Below are 14,293 nucleotides of genomic sequence, written 5' to 3' on the forward strand. Positions count from 1 at the left end.
CGATTGTAATCTACACAATCGATCCTAAATCTGCTTTATTTATGTTATTCAATTCTATAGAAACTAGATTTTATAAAGATTGTGTCGAATGCTATTAACTTCTTCTTTGTCCTAAACTTTGTAGATCTGATCATAAAAATTGAAGGTATGTTGTTTTAATTTGTTGTTTATCTATTGTGTATCTTTAATCAAGCGATTAAACATTTATCTTTTTGTTTTTTGCAAACAAAATCAAGATCAGAGGTTTTATTATCATCATCTACATTTATCAAAGTTACTGATTTTTGTTGATTTTGTTTTTCATGTGGAACGCTAAATCTTGGATAAAATCGGACTCCGATCATTCGTGAAACAACAGAGGTTAGTTAAATGTTATAGTTGTTTTCTTTTTTTTAAGTTTGTGTAGGTTTGATTTTATCCTTTCTGTTCGGTATTTTTTTCAAAAATTAATAACATATGTTCTGAATGTTTTATGGTTTGTTTTTCTCATGGTAAACCCTCAATCTTTTGTGACAATTGGACTCGAATTGTTCGTCGACCAAACCAGGTTAGTTCAATTTTGTTGGTGTTGTTTGTTTTTTGATATGTATAGTCTTTCTTTTTTATTTTTGTCTTTAGGCGTTAATTTGAAATTTTATGTGATTATCTTTTGTAGTTCTTATGGTTTGTTTTGTGAGTTACAATTTTTTGTATTTAGTTATAATTTTTCTTTTTAATTAATTTTTAATTCTTTAAATATGTCTTTAATTTCTTTTTAAATCTGTTTTTGTTTCTATAAATAGATTAGTGTTGTTAAAGATGATTTTTGTATTCGAAATTATGATTCGGTTTCTGTAAATAGACTTTGTTTCTATAAATAGATTACCGTTATATTTTTTTTAAACAATGGTTACTTCCTTTGCAGTTATAGATCATGAAAACAACGTTCCATCGTTGTTAAAGTTGATTGAGGACTATGATCCTATATTTTTCGAATTGTTCGTCTACCAAAACCAGGTTAGTTCAGTTTTGTTGGTGTTGTTTGTTTTTTTATATGTATAGTCTTTCTTTTTTATTTTTGTCTTTAGGTGTTAATTTGAAATTTTATGTGATTATCTTTTGAAGTTCTTATAGTTTGTTTTGTGAGTTATAATTTTTTGTATTTAGTTATAATTTTTGTATTTAGTTAATTGTTAATTCTTTAAAGATGTCTTTAATTTCTTTTTAAATATGTTTTTGTTTCTATAAATAGATTAGTGTTGTTAAAGATGATTTTTGTATTCGAAATTATGATTCGGTTTATGTAAATAGACTTTGTTTCTATAAATAGATTACCGTTATATTTTTTAAAACAATGGTTACTTCCATTGCAGTTATGAATCATGAAAACAACGCTCCTTCGTTGTTAAAGTTGATTGGGGACTATGATCCTATATTTTTGGTATGTTTCTTAAGTTTTCAGTTTTGTGCACACAATAAGTTATTGCAACTTATATGTTTTTTTTTGTTTAGATTGATAGGAAATACCGTATGATTTTGCAACCTTATTGTGGGGAGAACAACTTCCATATGTCAATGTCTTAAAATTATTGATGATGATTTATCGTGAGTCATTTAGTTATAATTTTTGTATTTAGTTAGTTGTTAATTCTTTAAAGATGCCTTTAATTTCATTTTTAAAGTTCTTTTTGTTTCTATAAACAGATTACTGTTGTTAAAGATGATTTTTGTATTCGGAGTTATGATTCGGTTTCTGTAAATAGACTTTGTTTCTATAAATATATTACCATTATATATTTTTTAAAACAATGGTACTTCCTTTGCAGTTATGGATCCTAAAAACAACTCTCATTCGTTGTTAAAGTTGATTGAGGAATATGATCCTATATTTTTGGTATGTTTTCTTAGTGATTTGATTTTTAAATTTTAAATTTTAAAATCAATCATTATTTTAAATTTAAATTTTGAATCAAACCATTATTTTGTTTGATTTTCAATTTACAATTACGAAGTCAATTATTATTTTAAATCTAAATTTGAAAGTTTTCCATTAATGTGTTTAATTTTAAATTTCGAATCTGTAAATTCAATTTAAATTTGAAAGGTTAGACTTTCCTAATAAGTTTGCTTGATTTACGGGATTGGATATTAATGATTTGATTTTCAGATTTTAAATTTTAAATTTTGAAGTCAATCATTATTTTAAATTTAAATTTTGAAGTAAATAGACTTTGTTTCTATAAATAGATTACCGTTATATTTTTTTAAAACAGTGGTTACTTCCTTTGCAGTTATGGATCATGAAAATAACGCTCCTTCGTTGTTAAAGTTGATTGAGGACTGTGATCCAATATTTTTCAAATTGTTCGTCGACCAAAAACAGGTTAGTTCAGTTTTGTTGTTGTTGTTTGTTTTTTGATATGTATAGTCTTTCTTTTTTATTTTTTTTTCTTTAGTTGTTAATTTGAAATTTTGTGTGATTATCTTTTGAAGTTCTTATGGTTTGTTTTGTGAGTTATAATTTTTTTGTATTTAGTTATAATTTTTGTATTTAGTTAATTGTTAATTCTTTAAAGATGTCTTAAATTTCTTTTTAAAGTTGTTTTTGTTTCTACAAATAGATTAGTGTTGTTAAAGATGATTTTTGTATTCGAAATTATGATTCGGTTTATGTAAATAGACTTTGTTTCTATAAATAGATTACCGTTATATTTTTTTAAAACAGTGGTTACTTCCATTGCAGTTATAGATCATGAAAACAACGCTCCTTCGTTGTTAAAGTTGATTGGGGTCTATGATCCTATATTTTTGGTATGTTTCTTAAGTTTTCAGTTTTGTGCACATAATAAGTTATTGCAACTTATATGTTTTTTTTGTTTCGATTGATAGGAAATACCGTATGATTTTGCAACCTTATTGTGGGGAGAACAACTTCCATATGTCAATGTCTTAAAATTATTGATGATGATTTATCGTGAGTCATTTAGTTATACTTTTTGTATTTAGTTAGTTGTTAATTCTTTAAAGATGCCTTTAATTTCATTTTTAAAGTTGTTTTTGTTTCTATAAACAAATTACTGTTGTTAAAGATGATTTTTGTATTCGGAGTTATGCTTCGGTTTCTTTAAATAGACTTTGTTTCTATAAATATATTACCATTATATATTTTTTAAAACAATGGTACTTCATTTGCAGTTATGGATCCTAAAAACAACTCTCATTCGTTGTTAAAGTTGATTGAGGAATATGATCCTATATTTTTTGTATGTTTCCTTAGTGATTTGATTTTTAAATTTTAAATTTTGAAATCAATCATTATTTTAAATTTAAATTTTGAAGTAAACCATTATTTTGTTTGATTTTAAATTTACAATTACGAAGTCAATTATTATTTTAAATCTAATTTTGAAAGATTTCCATTAATGTGTTTGATTTTAAATTTCGAATCTGTAAATTGAATTTAAATTTGAAAGGTTAGACTTTCCTAATAAGTTTGCTTGATTTACGGAATTGGATATTAGTGATTGATTTTCAGATTTTAAATTTTAAATTTTAAGTCAATCATTATTTTAAATTTAAATTTTGAAATAAATAGATTTTGTTTCTATAAATAGATTACCGTTATATTTTTTTTTTTAAAAAACAGTGGTTACTTCCTTTGCAGTTATGGATCATGAAAACAACGCTCCTTCGTTGTTAAAGTTGATTGAGGACTATGATCCTATATTTTTCGAATTGTTCGTCGACCAAAAACAGGTTAGTTCAGTTTTGTTGTTGTTGTTTGTTTTTTGATATGTATAGTATTTCTTTTTTATTTTTTTTCTTTAGCTGTTAATTTGAAATTTTATGTGATTATCTTTTGAAGTTCTTATGGTTTGTTTTTTGAGTTATAATTTTTTGTATTTAGTTATAATTTTTATATTTAGTTAATTGTTAATTCTTTAAAGATGTCTTTAATTTCTTTTTAAAGCTATTTTTGTTTCTATAAATAGATTAGTGTTGTTAAAGATGATTTTTGTAATTTCGAAATTATGATTCGGTTTATGTAAATAGACTTTGTTTCTATAAATAGATTACAGTTATATTTTTTTAAAACAGTGGTTACTTCCATTGCAGTTATGGATCATGAAAACAACGCTCCTTCGTTATTAATGTTGATTGGGGACTATGATTCTATATTTTTGGTATGTTTCTTAAGTTTTCAGTTTTGTGCACACAATAAGTTATTGCAACTTATATGTTTTTTTTTTCGATTGATAGGAAATACCGTATGATTTTGCAACCTTATTGTGGGGAGAACAACTTCCATATGTTAATGTCTTAAAATTATTGATGATGATTTATCGTGAGTCATTTAGTTATAATTTTTGTATTTAGTTAGTTGTTAATTCTTTAAAGATGCCTTTAATTTCATTTTTAAAGTTGTTTTTGTTTCTATAAACAGATTACTGTTGTTAAAGATGATTTTTGTATTCGGAATTATGATTCGGTTTCTGTAAATAGACTTTGTTTCTATAAATATATTACCATTATATATTTTTTAAAACAGTGGTTACTTACCTTGCAGTTATGGATCCTAAAAACATCTCTCATTCGTTGTTAAAGGTGATTGAGGAATATGATCCTATATTTTTGGTATGTTTCCTTAGTGATTTGATTTTTAAATTTTAAATTTTGAAGTCAATCATTATTTTAAATTTAAATTTTGAAGTAAACCATTATTGTGTTTGATTTTAGATTTTCGATTTCGAAGTCAATTATTATTTTAAATTTAAATTTGAAAGTTTTCTATTAATGTGTTTCATTTTAAATTTCGAATCTGTAAATTGAATTTAAATTTGAAAGGTTAGACTTTCCTAATAAGTTTGCTTGATTTACGGGATTGGATATTAGTGATTTGATTTTCAGATTTTAAATTTTACATTTTCAAGTCCATCATTATTTTAAATTTAAATTTTGAAGTAAACCATTATTGTGTTTGAATTTATTTTAAATGGGATCCTATGGGAAATTGATCTCTATTCGATTCACTAATGTATATTTTTCTCCTCACCATTTTGTTCCGTTAATCAACTCATGTGTGCTCTTATGTTTGATACCCGATTTTAATCCAGTGATTAATTTCCGCTTGAGTAACCCAATCTGAGTTTGATTTTTTTCGTTAACGATTCAGGTAAACTTTCCCGATTTGGGTTTTCTGCAAGGCTAATCATCTAAATTAATTTGTTATTTTTATGGTTTACCATTGCATAAGTTAGTATAACTTGTTGACAAAATTTTGTTTTGTGGGATAGTAGTCATAAATTGAGTCATATTCAAGGTTTATGTGTTTTTATTTTGATTCATTAGGTGTTTATTTTGGATGGTCCGGAGTTTTTGGCTGCAACTATGTTGGATAGAGATATGCTTGCTATGGCTGGAAATTGGTACCATGTCGGTTGGTTTTGCTTGGCATGGTTAGACTTTCCTAATAAATTTGATTGATTTACGAGATTAGATATTAGTGATTTGATTTTTAGATTTTAAATTTTAAATTTTGAACTCAATCATTATTTTAATTTTTTAGCTAATAGTTTGTTGACTCGGTTTTTAGATTTGTGACGATGCGTCGAACAAACAACATTGGGATGAGATACAGCCTTGAGCCTTGGCAAGTTAACACTTTAGTTAGGATTATGAAGTTTTTCATGGCACCTACACATTATTGAGCAGTAGCGCATCAGGTTAGTGATATTAGAATTTTTGTCTTGAGAAATTTTGTATATTGATTGATGTTTGAAATTGATTGTGAGGTCTTTGATTGTGCATTGTATTGCTGATTGATATATGAGATTTTGTTGATTGGCATATGGTATTAGATAAGATGTGTTTGAAGTTGTGAAGATGAATAAGTGAGACGTGCGTAGCAGATATTAGTGAGTGCACAACACATTAGTTAGGGTTTTGAATTATTGATACAGGTTAGTCATGTTAGAGATTGTGTTTTGAGAAAGTGTGTAGATTTATTGATGTCTGTGTTTGATTGTGACACCTTTGATTGCGCATGAAATTGATGGTTATATGAGCTTTTGTTGATTGTAGATAAATAAGTTTGAACAGAACTTATTAGAAATTGACATTTAAGTATAAAAAATGAGAGGTTATTATAAACTGAACGAAAAACTGAAATTGCCGGTTGGTTTTGCTTGACAAGGTTAGACTTTCCTAATAACTTTGCTTGATTTACGGGATTGGATATTAGTGATTTAATTTTCAGATTTTAAATTTTAAATTTTGAAGTCAATCATCATTTTAAATTTAAATTTTGAAGTAAACCATTGTTGTGCTTGATTTTAAATTTTCAATTTCGAAGTCAGTTATTATTTTAAATTTAAATTTGAAAGTTTGCCATTAATATGTTTGATTTTAAATTTCGAATCTGTAAATTGAATTTAAATTTGAAAGGTTAGACTTTCCTAATAAGTTTGCTTGATTTATGGGATTGGATATTAGTGATTTGATTTTCAGATTTTAAATTTTAATTTTTGAAGCCAATCATTATTTTAAATTTAAATTTTGAAGTAAACCATTATTGTATTTGATTTTAAATTTTGAATGCTTTGAAATCTTGACTTTTTTATGAGATGCTTTGACTATATTATTTGTAATTTTAGGAATGCTTCGAGTCTTCGACTATTGTTTTTGTACTCGAGTTGCATATCTAATTCAAACTGTGTTTTGTAATTTTTGGCGATAAACTTCTTTCAGACTCCTTCCCTTACAAGGAACTCTTGAATGGGATCCTATGAGAAGTTGAAGGAAAGGTATATCTTGCACATTTGTTTATCTATATCTATATATCTATATATCTTGAATGGGATCCTATGGGAAATTGATCTCTATTCGATTAACTGATGTATATTCTTTTCCTCACCATTTTGTTCCGTTAATCAACTCATGTGTGCTCTTATGTTTGATACCAGATCTTATTCCAGTGATTAATATCTGCTTGAGTAACCCAATCTGAGTCTGATTTTTTTCGTTAACAATTCAGGTAAACTTTCCCGATTTGGGTTTTCTGCAAGGCTAATCATCTTACTTAATTTGTTATTTTTATGGTTTACCATTGCATAAGTTAGTATAATTTGTTGACAAAGTTTTGTTTTGTGGGATAGTAGTCATAAATTGAGTAATATTCAAGGTTTATGTGTTTTTATTTTGATTCATTAGGTGTTTATTTTGGATGGTCCGGAGTTTTTGGCTGCAACTATGTTGGACAGAGATATGCTTGCTATGGCTGGAAATTGGTACCATGTCGGTTGGTTTTGCTTGGCAAGGTTAGACTTTCCTAATAAGTTTGCTTGATTTACGAGATTAGATATTAGTGATTTGATTTTCAGATTTTAAATTTTAAATTTTGAACTCAATCATTATTTTAATTTTTTAGCTAATAGTTTGATTGACTCGGTTGTTAGATTTGTGACGATGCGTCGGACAAACAACATTGGGATAAGATACAGCCTTGAGCCTTGGCAAGTTAACACATTAGTTAGGGTTATGAAGTTTTTCATGGCACCGACACATTATTGAGCAGTAGCGCATCAGGTTAGTGATATTAGACTTTGTGTCTTGAGAAATTTTGTATATTGATTGATGTTTGAAATTGATTGTGAGGTCTTTGATTGTGCATTGTATTGCTGATTGATATGTGAGATTTTGTTGATTGGCATAAGGTATTAGATAAGATGTGTTTGAAGTTGTGAAGATGAATAAGGGAGACGTGTGTAGCAGATATTAGTGAGTGCACAACACATTAGTTAGGGTTTTGAATTATTGATACAGGTTAGTGATGTTAGAGATTATGTTTTGAGAAAATGTGTAGATTTATTGATGTCTGTGTTTGATTGTGACACCTTTGATTGCGCATGAAATTGCTGGTTATATGAGATTTTGTTGATTGTAGACAAATAAGTTTGAACTTAACTTATTAGATTCACATTTAAGTATAAAAAATGAGAGGTTGTTATAAACTGAATTATATACTGAACGAAAAACTGAAAGGAAAAGAAAAAAAATTTAACATAAAGAAAATGAGAGAGAGAGAGAGAGAGTTGCCACATTTTTTAAAACCAAAAATATAAGGTAACCATGCTTCTAAAATCTACTATACTTTTTAATAACATTTGGTGGAAAATGGACTATGTTGGGTAGGTAGTCAAATATGGTTTTTAGGGTCAAAACGGCTCTGTTGGGTTGACTCAGGACACTTTTATGAAAAACTTTATGTTTTTGACCTTAATAAACCATTTTTGTAGATGACCAGTGTATATCTCTACTTGAGGAATTCTCCAAAGATCCAGAGCCGATTGTTTCATAGAGCTGTGAAGTTGCTCTAAACATACTGGATTTTGAACGATCCGGCAAACCATTCGAGGTACTTGGAAGATTAAGTTTCGCTCATTTTATACGAAAAATGTATCGTGTTAAGAGCGATTAGTTTAATCTATGTTTTCTACAGTACCTCTTTATGTAGGCACCTCAATTGCAGGAGGCAGCATGATGGTTTCACTTTGTTGTGTGTTTTGTTACCATTGAGTACTAAATGGCATACATTTGGATAGAGTTTTGAATGATTTACTCAACATTATTATTTGAATGGTTTTTTAGTGTGTGTGTTTTATTTATTGATTAGCGTATCGTATTAGGTATGAATGAATACCATTAGCAAGTCAGTTTAATGCCTTCAAAGTTAATAGATTTTTTTTAATAAGCAAGTGGTTATTTGAAAATGGGAACAATCAACACTATATTAATCTCTATGTTACTAAAATGTTATATTTCGATTGGTCATGATTGTTAAAAAAAATATATAATGTATATTTAATGAATAAAGTTTTTGTTGTTTATATTTTCTTATGTAAACTTTTAATTAATTTCTAAATTTAATTAAATGAGTTTGTTTTGTAGGTTCGAACAACTCTATGCGTATATTTTATTATAAAAAATAAAAGTTTTTTTTTTTTTTGTTTCTTGGGTCATTCAATGAGGCAAGTTTCTGCCTCTGGTTCTTGCCTGAAGTTTTTGACCTTACTCGCAACTCAATGACTACAACTTTCAATTCAAAACAATTATAAAAAAAATTATGTTCGAAAACATGTATTTTTATTTTATTTAATGACATAGTTCGATTAATATAAAGTTAATGTTTCTACCCGCGAAGTTCGCGGGTGATAACCTAGTATATAATATATAATATAATGAAGGAGACACGTATGAATAAAGCATGAAAAGGCAGATTGTGGGCAAAACAAAATACCGCAGTTATCAACTGTTAAAATATTATTCACAATAGATAATGATTTAAATCATAAAGGTCAAAATACAAGGCATTGGTTATTAATGAAAAGAATCCATGAAAAAGCGTAAGGTTTGCATAGTATTTTTGAAAGGGTTACATTGGGGACCATGATAAGGCACTGATTCTAAAAGAATTATTAATATTAACTAGCAGGATTCCTCTTCATTACGCGGCGGAAACTCGATCAATATTGATTTGGTTTGTTACGATACCAACTTTAGCCATCACAACCGAAAAATATGAACCAAATGATATCGACACATGTTATACATCTATTGAAATCTTAAACCCTAAACATATACCGGTACTGATTCTAATAATATCAATATTGGTACCGATTTGTCAAGGTACATCACCGCTACTTGTATAGTTTAAGATACTGACTCTGAAATTAAATACAACTTTTTTTCACAAATATATATATTTTTTCACCCGGGACTGCTTTCCGGGCTCGAGAATTTAATTTTAAATCATCGTAAGTGTATAATTAAAATAAACTTAAATAATGTGATGTAATAGATAAGTTAATAACAAAGTGGATACCTTGTTTGGGAGCATTCTGTATTCATAGAAGTGTCGCAGATTCGTGTCGTTTTTATAATAAAAAAAAACAAACAAACACCCATTCAATCACTATTGCTTGTTCTTCAAAACAATAGTTGAGTTGGACAATAAATGTATTATGCAACAATTTACTTTAACATAATAAGGAGAAAAGATCAAATAGGAAGTTTATTTTGGCTAGAAAGTGTAGAAAGCAATAGGATTAGGACATGTGACAACATTTAATATAAAGAAAAAGGGTATTTTAGTCAATCCAACCCTTTGTTCTTCCTTTTCAAAACCCAGTAACTTCAAAACCCACCATTTTCAAAACCCACCATCTTCAACAATTTCTTCAGTTTCTATCTCAATAATCACTACATTATAGTGCGATTTTCATCACCAATCAATGATTCAAACACCCGATCAACGTGTTCTTCAGCTTTTTTTTGAAGAAAACCCAGTTTAATTTCATACAAAATCTCGTTTTTTTCGGCGATTTTGAAGATAATCACTCGATCCGTTCAATTCGAGGGCTGATAAGTGTTTCAATCATTCATTGCGTTTTAGGATCTTGGCTCATTTCGAAGACAGTAATTCGTAGATAGTTCACAGACAGTTCACAGACAGTTTTATGTGTCCATTGCGTTTTAGAAATAAGAGAGTTTTATGTGTTTTCTGATGCATTTTTATTACAGCAAAATCCATTGCGTTTTAGAAATAAGAGAGTTTTATGTGTTTTCTGACTATTGCCTTTTAGAAAAAAAAAAACACATTTTTAAGTGTTTTTAGTCATTGCGTTTTAGGTAAAACACATTTTTGAAGTGTTTTTAGTCATTGCGTTTTAGGTAAAACACATTTTTAGGTGTTTTCAGTCCATTGCGTTTTAGAATGAGTCATTTTAAGTGTTTTCTGGCCATTGCGTTTTACAAATAAGACATTTCTTTGTATTTTTTGTGCATTGCGTTTTAGGTAAAACACTTTTTTATGTGTTTTTCAGTCCATTGAGTTTTAGAAAACAGACAATTTAAGTGTTTTCTGGCTATTGCGTTTTACAAATAAGACATTTGTTTGTGTTTTTTGTGCATTGCGTTTTAGGTAAAACACATTTTTATGTATTTTTAGTCCATTGCGTTTTAGAAAGTACATTTTCTTTTGAGTTTTTAGGTTATTGCGTTTTAGAAATAAGACATTTCTTTGTGTTTTCTGGCCATTGCGTTTTACAATTAAGTCATTTCTTTGTGTTTTTGGTGCATTGCGTTTTAGAAAAATGTCATTTTTTATGTTTTTTTTTTCATTGCGTTTTACATAACTGGGGGTTTTTCTATTGCGTTTTACGCAACTGGGTTTTAATTTTTTTTTTAAATATAGCAATAGTATACTCGTTTTAAAGATAAAAAAAACACTCGTTTTTTTGTGCAATTTTTATAAAAAAATAATGTCGTATGAAAGAGTTATTAACGTTTAAAAAATGGGGGGGATTGGAGGAGATAGAAACTATTAGCTTTGATTGACTAGAATGCCCCTAAACAAACTCAGAGCCTCTTTTCTTCCCTTCAATTTCTCTGATTTAATCTTAGCCCTTAATTAACTAAATGGATAGTCAAGATCACTTCCTAACATTCCTAGCCAAATAAACTTCTTTTTGTATCTCCACCCACATAATAAGATTATAGTAGGGCTGGTGTTACTACTAAAAAAGCCCATTTGTTTCAAATAGATAATCTTGAATTTAGAGTTTTATTATAAAAATGACCAATCATATTAAGGTTAATGGTTCATAATTAAAAAGGTTATCTTCCGTGTAAGATAATCGATAGAAAAAATTATTTATTTTTAAATAACTTTCAATAATTATACATGTGTTAGTCTATAAAATACTTATACACTTTTGGTAAACTTAAAAATTGATGTGAACGTGTAATTGTCGCAATCCCCGCCCCCTATCTGTTCCGGGAACGGGCGGCCGCGAATAATAGTGTTGGTGGTATTGTGGTTTATTAATTTGGCAGCGTAATTTTTATCAGGACTGTAGTTAGGAAATATTTTATCAGAGTAAAATACCACATTTTATATAAATAACATATTGGGATAAAACCCAAGTTTTCATTACAAACTGAGTTATAGGGATAAATCCCATTTTATTGAAATAAACGCCTCCTGTTATTTAGGTAACTTTTATAGCCACTTTTCCAAGCCTTCAGTGTTGTCCAGCTGGCTTCTAATTGGCTTTCACATTGTGTTACCTGAAACGCGTTTAAAAACATTTATTAGTGGGAAACACTGGTGAGTGAATCCCAGTTTAATCAAGAAAAATTAATTTAATTTAAACAGTATTGAGAGCGATTACAATGTTTACATCTACCCAATTACTCATTCAGTACTGTCAATCCTGACTGGTGGGTCATATTACACATTGGCTAACTCTTCGTCCAATGGTAACGTGTCTCACATTTTGTATACAAAACCCCAACATACTGGCAGTAATCGTAGATTACAAAGACTCAATCACTGCTAAATTGCATTGTAAAATAGTTAAGGTTTTATAAAAACTGTTTATAAAAATGAGATTACTCACATTGCTGTCTTAGGTTTTCAGTAAGGATTTCCTGGGAATAATCTATAAATTACACAAATGCACGCGTGTTAGTATAATAACTCATTTTAACATTAGTAATAACCTCCCCGAGACGGCATTCCAACGACTACGTCGGGCAGAACCATGACAGCCGTTACGGAACCCTAGATCAATCGGGCAGAGTATCTAATACGTATCCAGGGGTTATGATACTTACAACAGAGCAGAACTTTGCTATTTAGGGGGTATTAGACCCGAGTATAATGTCTACTATTCAGAATTGAGACTTATAGGGCCTGTTTTTTACTTTTACGCGGCCCGCGTAAAGTGTAACAAAGGGCTACGCGGCCCGCGTTAACGCTGGTCAACAGTGTAGCTGATCTGGGTCAGCATATAGGGTCGACATGTGTTGGGCTACGTGGCGGCCCAGGGTTTCGCCAGCCTTTTACCTTCTCGCAGCCCACGTAAGGGTTAGCCCAAGGGCTACGCGGCCCGCCTGAAAACCCAGTTTCTTGTTTTTTAATTATTTTTAATGATATTTTATATTTGAGGCTCGGTTTTCACATACGGGTTATATTCTAAGGCATATTGGGATGTTTTAATATATTTTTAGGGTGTCAAAATATTTCGGGAGTGTCGGTTTACTTTAGGGTTGTTATATCCTCCCCACCTTGTTTTAGAGCTCGTCCTCGAGGTCTACTGGAATAGGTGTGGATATTTCTTTTGCATTTCTGATTCAAGCTCCCATGTATACTCTGGTCCTCTTTTGGAGTCCCACTTTACTTTGACCAGAACTAATCTCTTGTGCTTGAGGTTTTTGACTTTTCTGTCTTCAATCTGTAGAGGCTTCTCTACAAACTTAAGTTGTTCATTTACCTCTATATCCTTAAGGGGTACCATCAGTGATTCATCGACTAAGCATTTCTTGAGATTTGATACATGAAATACATCATGTATTCCTGTCATTTCCTCTGGCAGTTGTAGCTGATAGGCTGCAGGTCCAATTCTTCTAATAATCTCAAAAGGTCCAACATACCTGGGACTTAGCTTTCCTCGTTTGATGAATCTTACCACTCCTTTCCAAGGAGAGACTTTTAACAATACGTTATCTCCTACTTGAAATTCCAGCGGTTTGCGTCTGTTATCGGCATAGCTCTTCTGTCGATCACGTGCTGCTTTCAGTCGTTCCTTGACTTGAATGATCTTGTCGGTTGTTTCCAGTACTATTTCAGGTTCAGATAGTTGCTTTTCCCCAATTTCTGCCCAACAGACTGGGGTTCGGCACTTTCGTCCATAAAGTGCTTCGAATGGTGCAGCATTGATACTTGTGTGATAACTGTTATTATAAGAAAATTCTATTAAAGGTAAGTGATCGTCCCAATTACCTCCGTAATCAATTACACAAGCTCTAAGCATGTCTTCCATTGTCTAAATTGTCCTTTTGCTTTGTTCGTCCGTTTGAGGATGATAAGCAGTGCTTAGATTTAGCTTGGTTCCCATTGCCTTTTGGAAACTTGCCCAAAAAATGAGAGGTAAAACGACTATCCCTATCAGACACAATTGATAAAGGTATTCCATGTAATGAAACTATTTCATTTACATACAATTTAGCTAGTTGTTCCATGCTGAAAGTTTCTTTCATTGGTAGAAAATGAGCTGACTTGGTTAGCCTATCTACAATCACCGAGATTGTATCATTACCTTTTCTTGTTTTGGGTAATTTGGTAACAAAATCCATTGTTATCAATTTCCATTTCCATACTGGCATCTCAAATTGTTGCAGCAATCCTGAGGGTTTCTGGTGTTCAGCTTTAACTTGTGAACAGGTTAAACATTTAGAAACGTAAGTTGCTATA

General features: G+C 29.8%; 2 long non-coding RNA genes across 5 annotated transcripts; both read left to right on the top strand.

Annotated features, from left to right (window-relative positions):
- Positions 1-2,886: 2,886 nt before the first annotated feature.
- Positions 2,887-8,619, top strand: LOC110938894. Of its 4 annotated transcripts, XR_004863925.1 has the most exons (6): positions 2,887-2,953; positions 4,547-4,614; positions 7,189-7,295; positions 7,434-7,563; positions 8,274-8,392; positions 8,477-8,619. It is a non-coding gene; the product is annotated as an uncharacterized LOC110938894 (long non-coding RNA). The 4 variants fall into 4 exon arrangements; XR_004863926.1 differs by lacking the exon at positions 4,547-4,614 and having other exon boundaries at positions 2,901-2,953; XR_002591792.1 differs by lacking the exons at positions 2,887-2,953; positions 4,547-4,614 and adding an exon at positions 5,104-5,152.
- On the top strand, positions 3,695-4,356 carry LOC110938893. The gene is made up of 3 exons (XR_002591789.2): positions 3,695-3,735; positions 4,096-4,163; positions 4,240-4,356. It is a non-coding gene; the product is annotated as an uncharacterized LOC110938893 (long non-coding RNA).
- Positions 8,620-14,293: the final 5,674 nt, after the last annotated feature.

This window comes from Helianthus annuus, chromosome 8, assembly GCF_002127325.2.
Source record: "Helianthus annuus cultivar XRQ/B chromosome 8, HanXRQr2.0-SUNRISE, whole genome shotgun sequence".
NCBI lineage: Eukaryota > Viridiplantae > Streptophyta > Magnoliopsida > Asterales > Asteraceae > Helianthus > Helianthus annuus.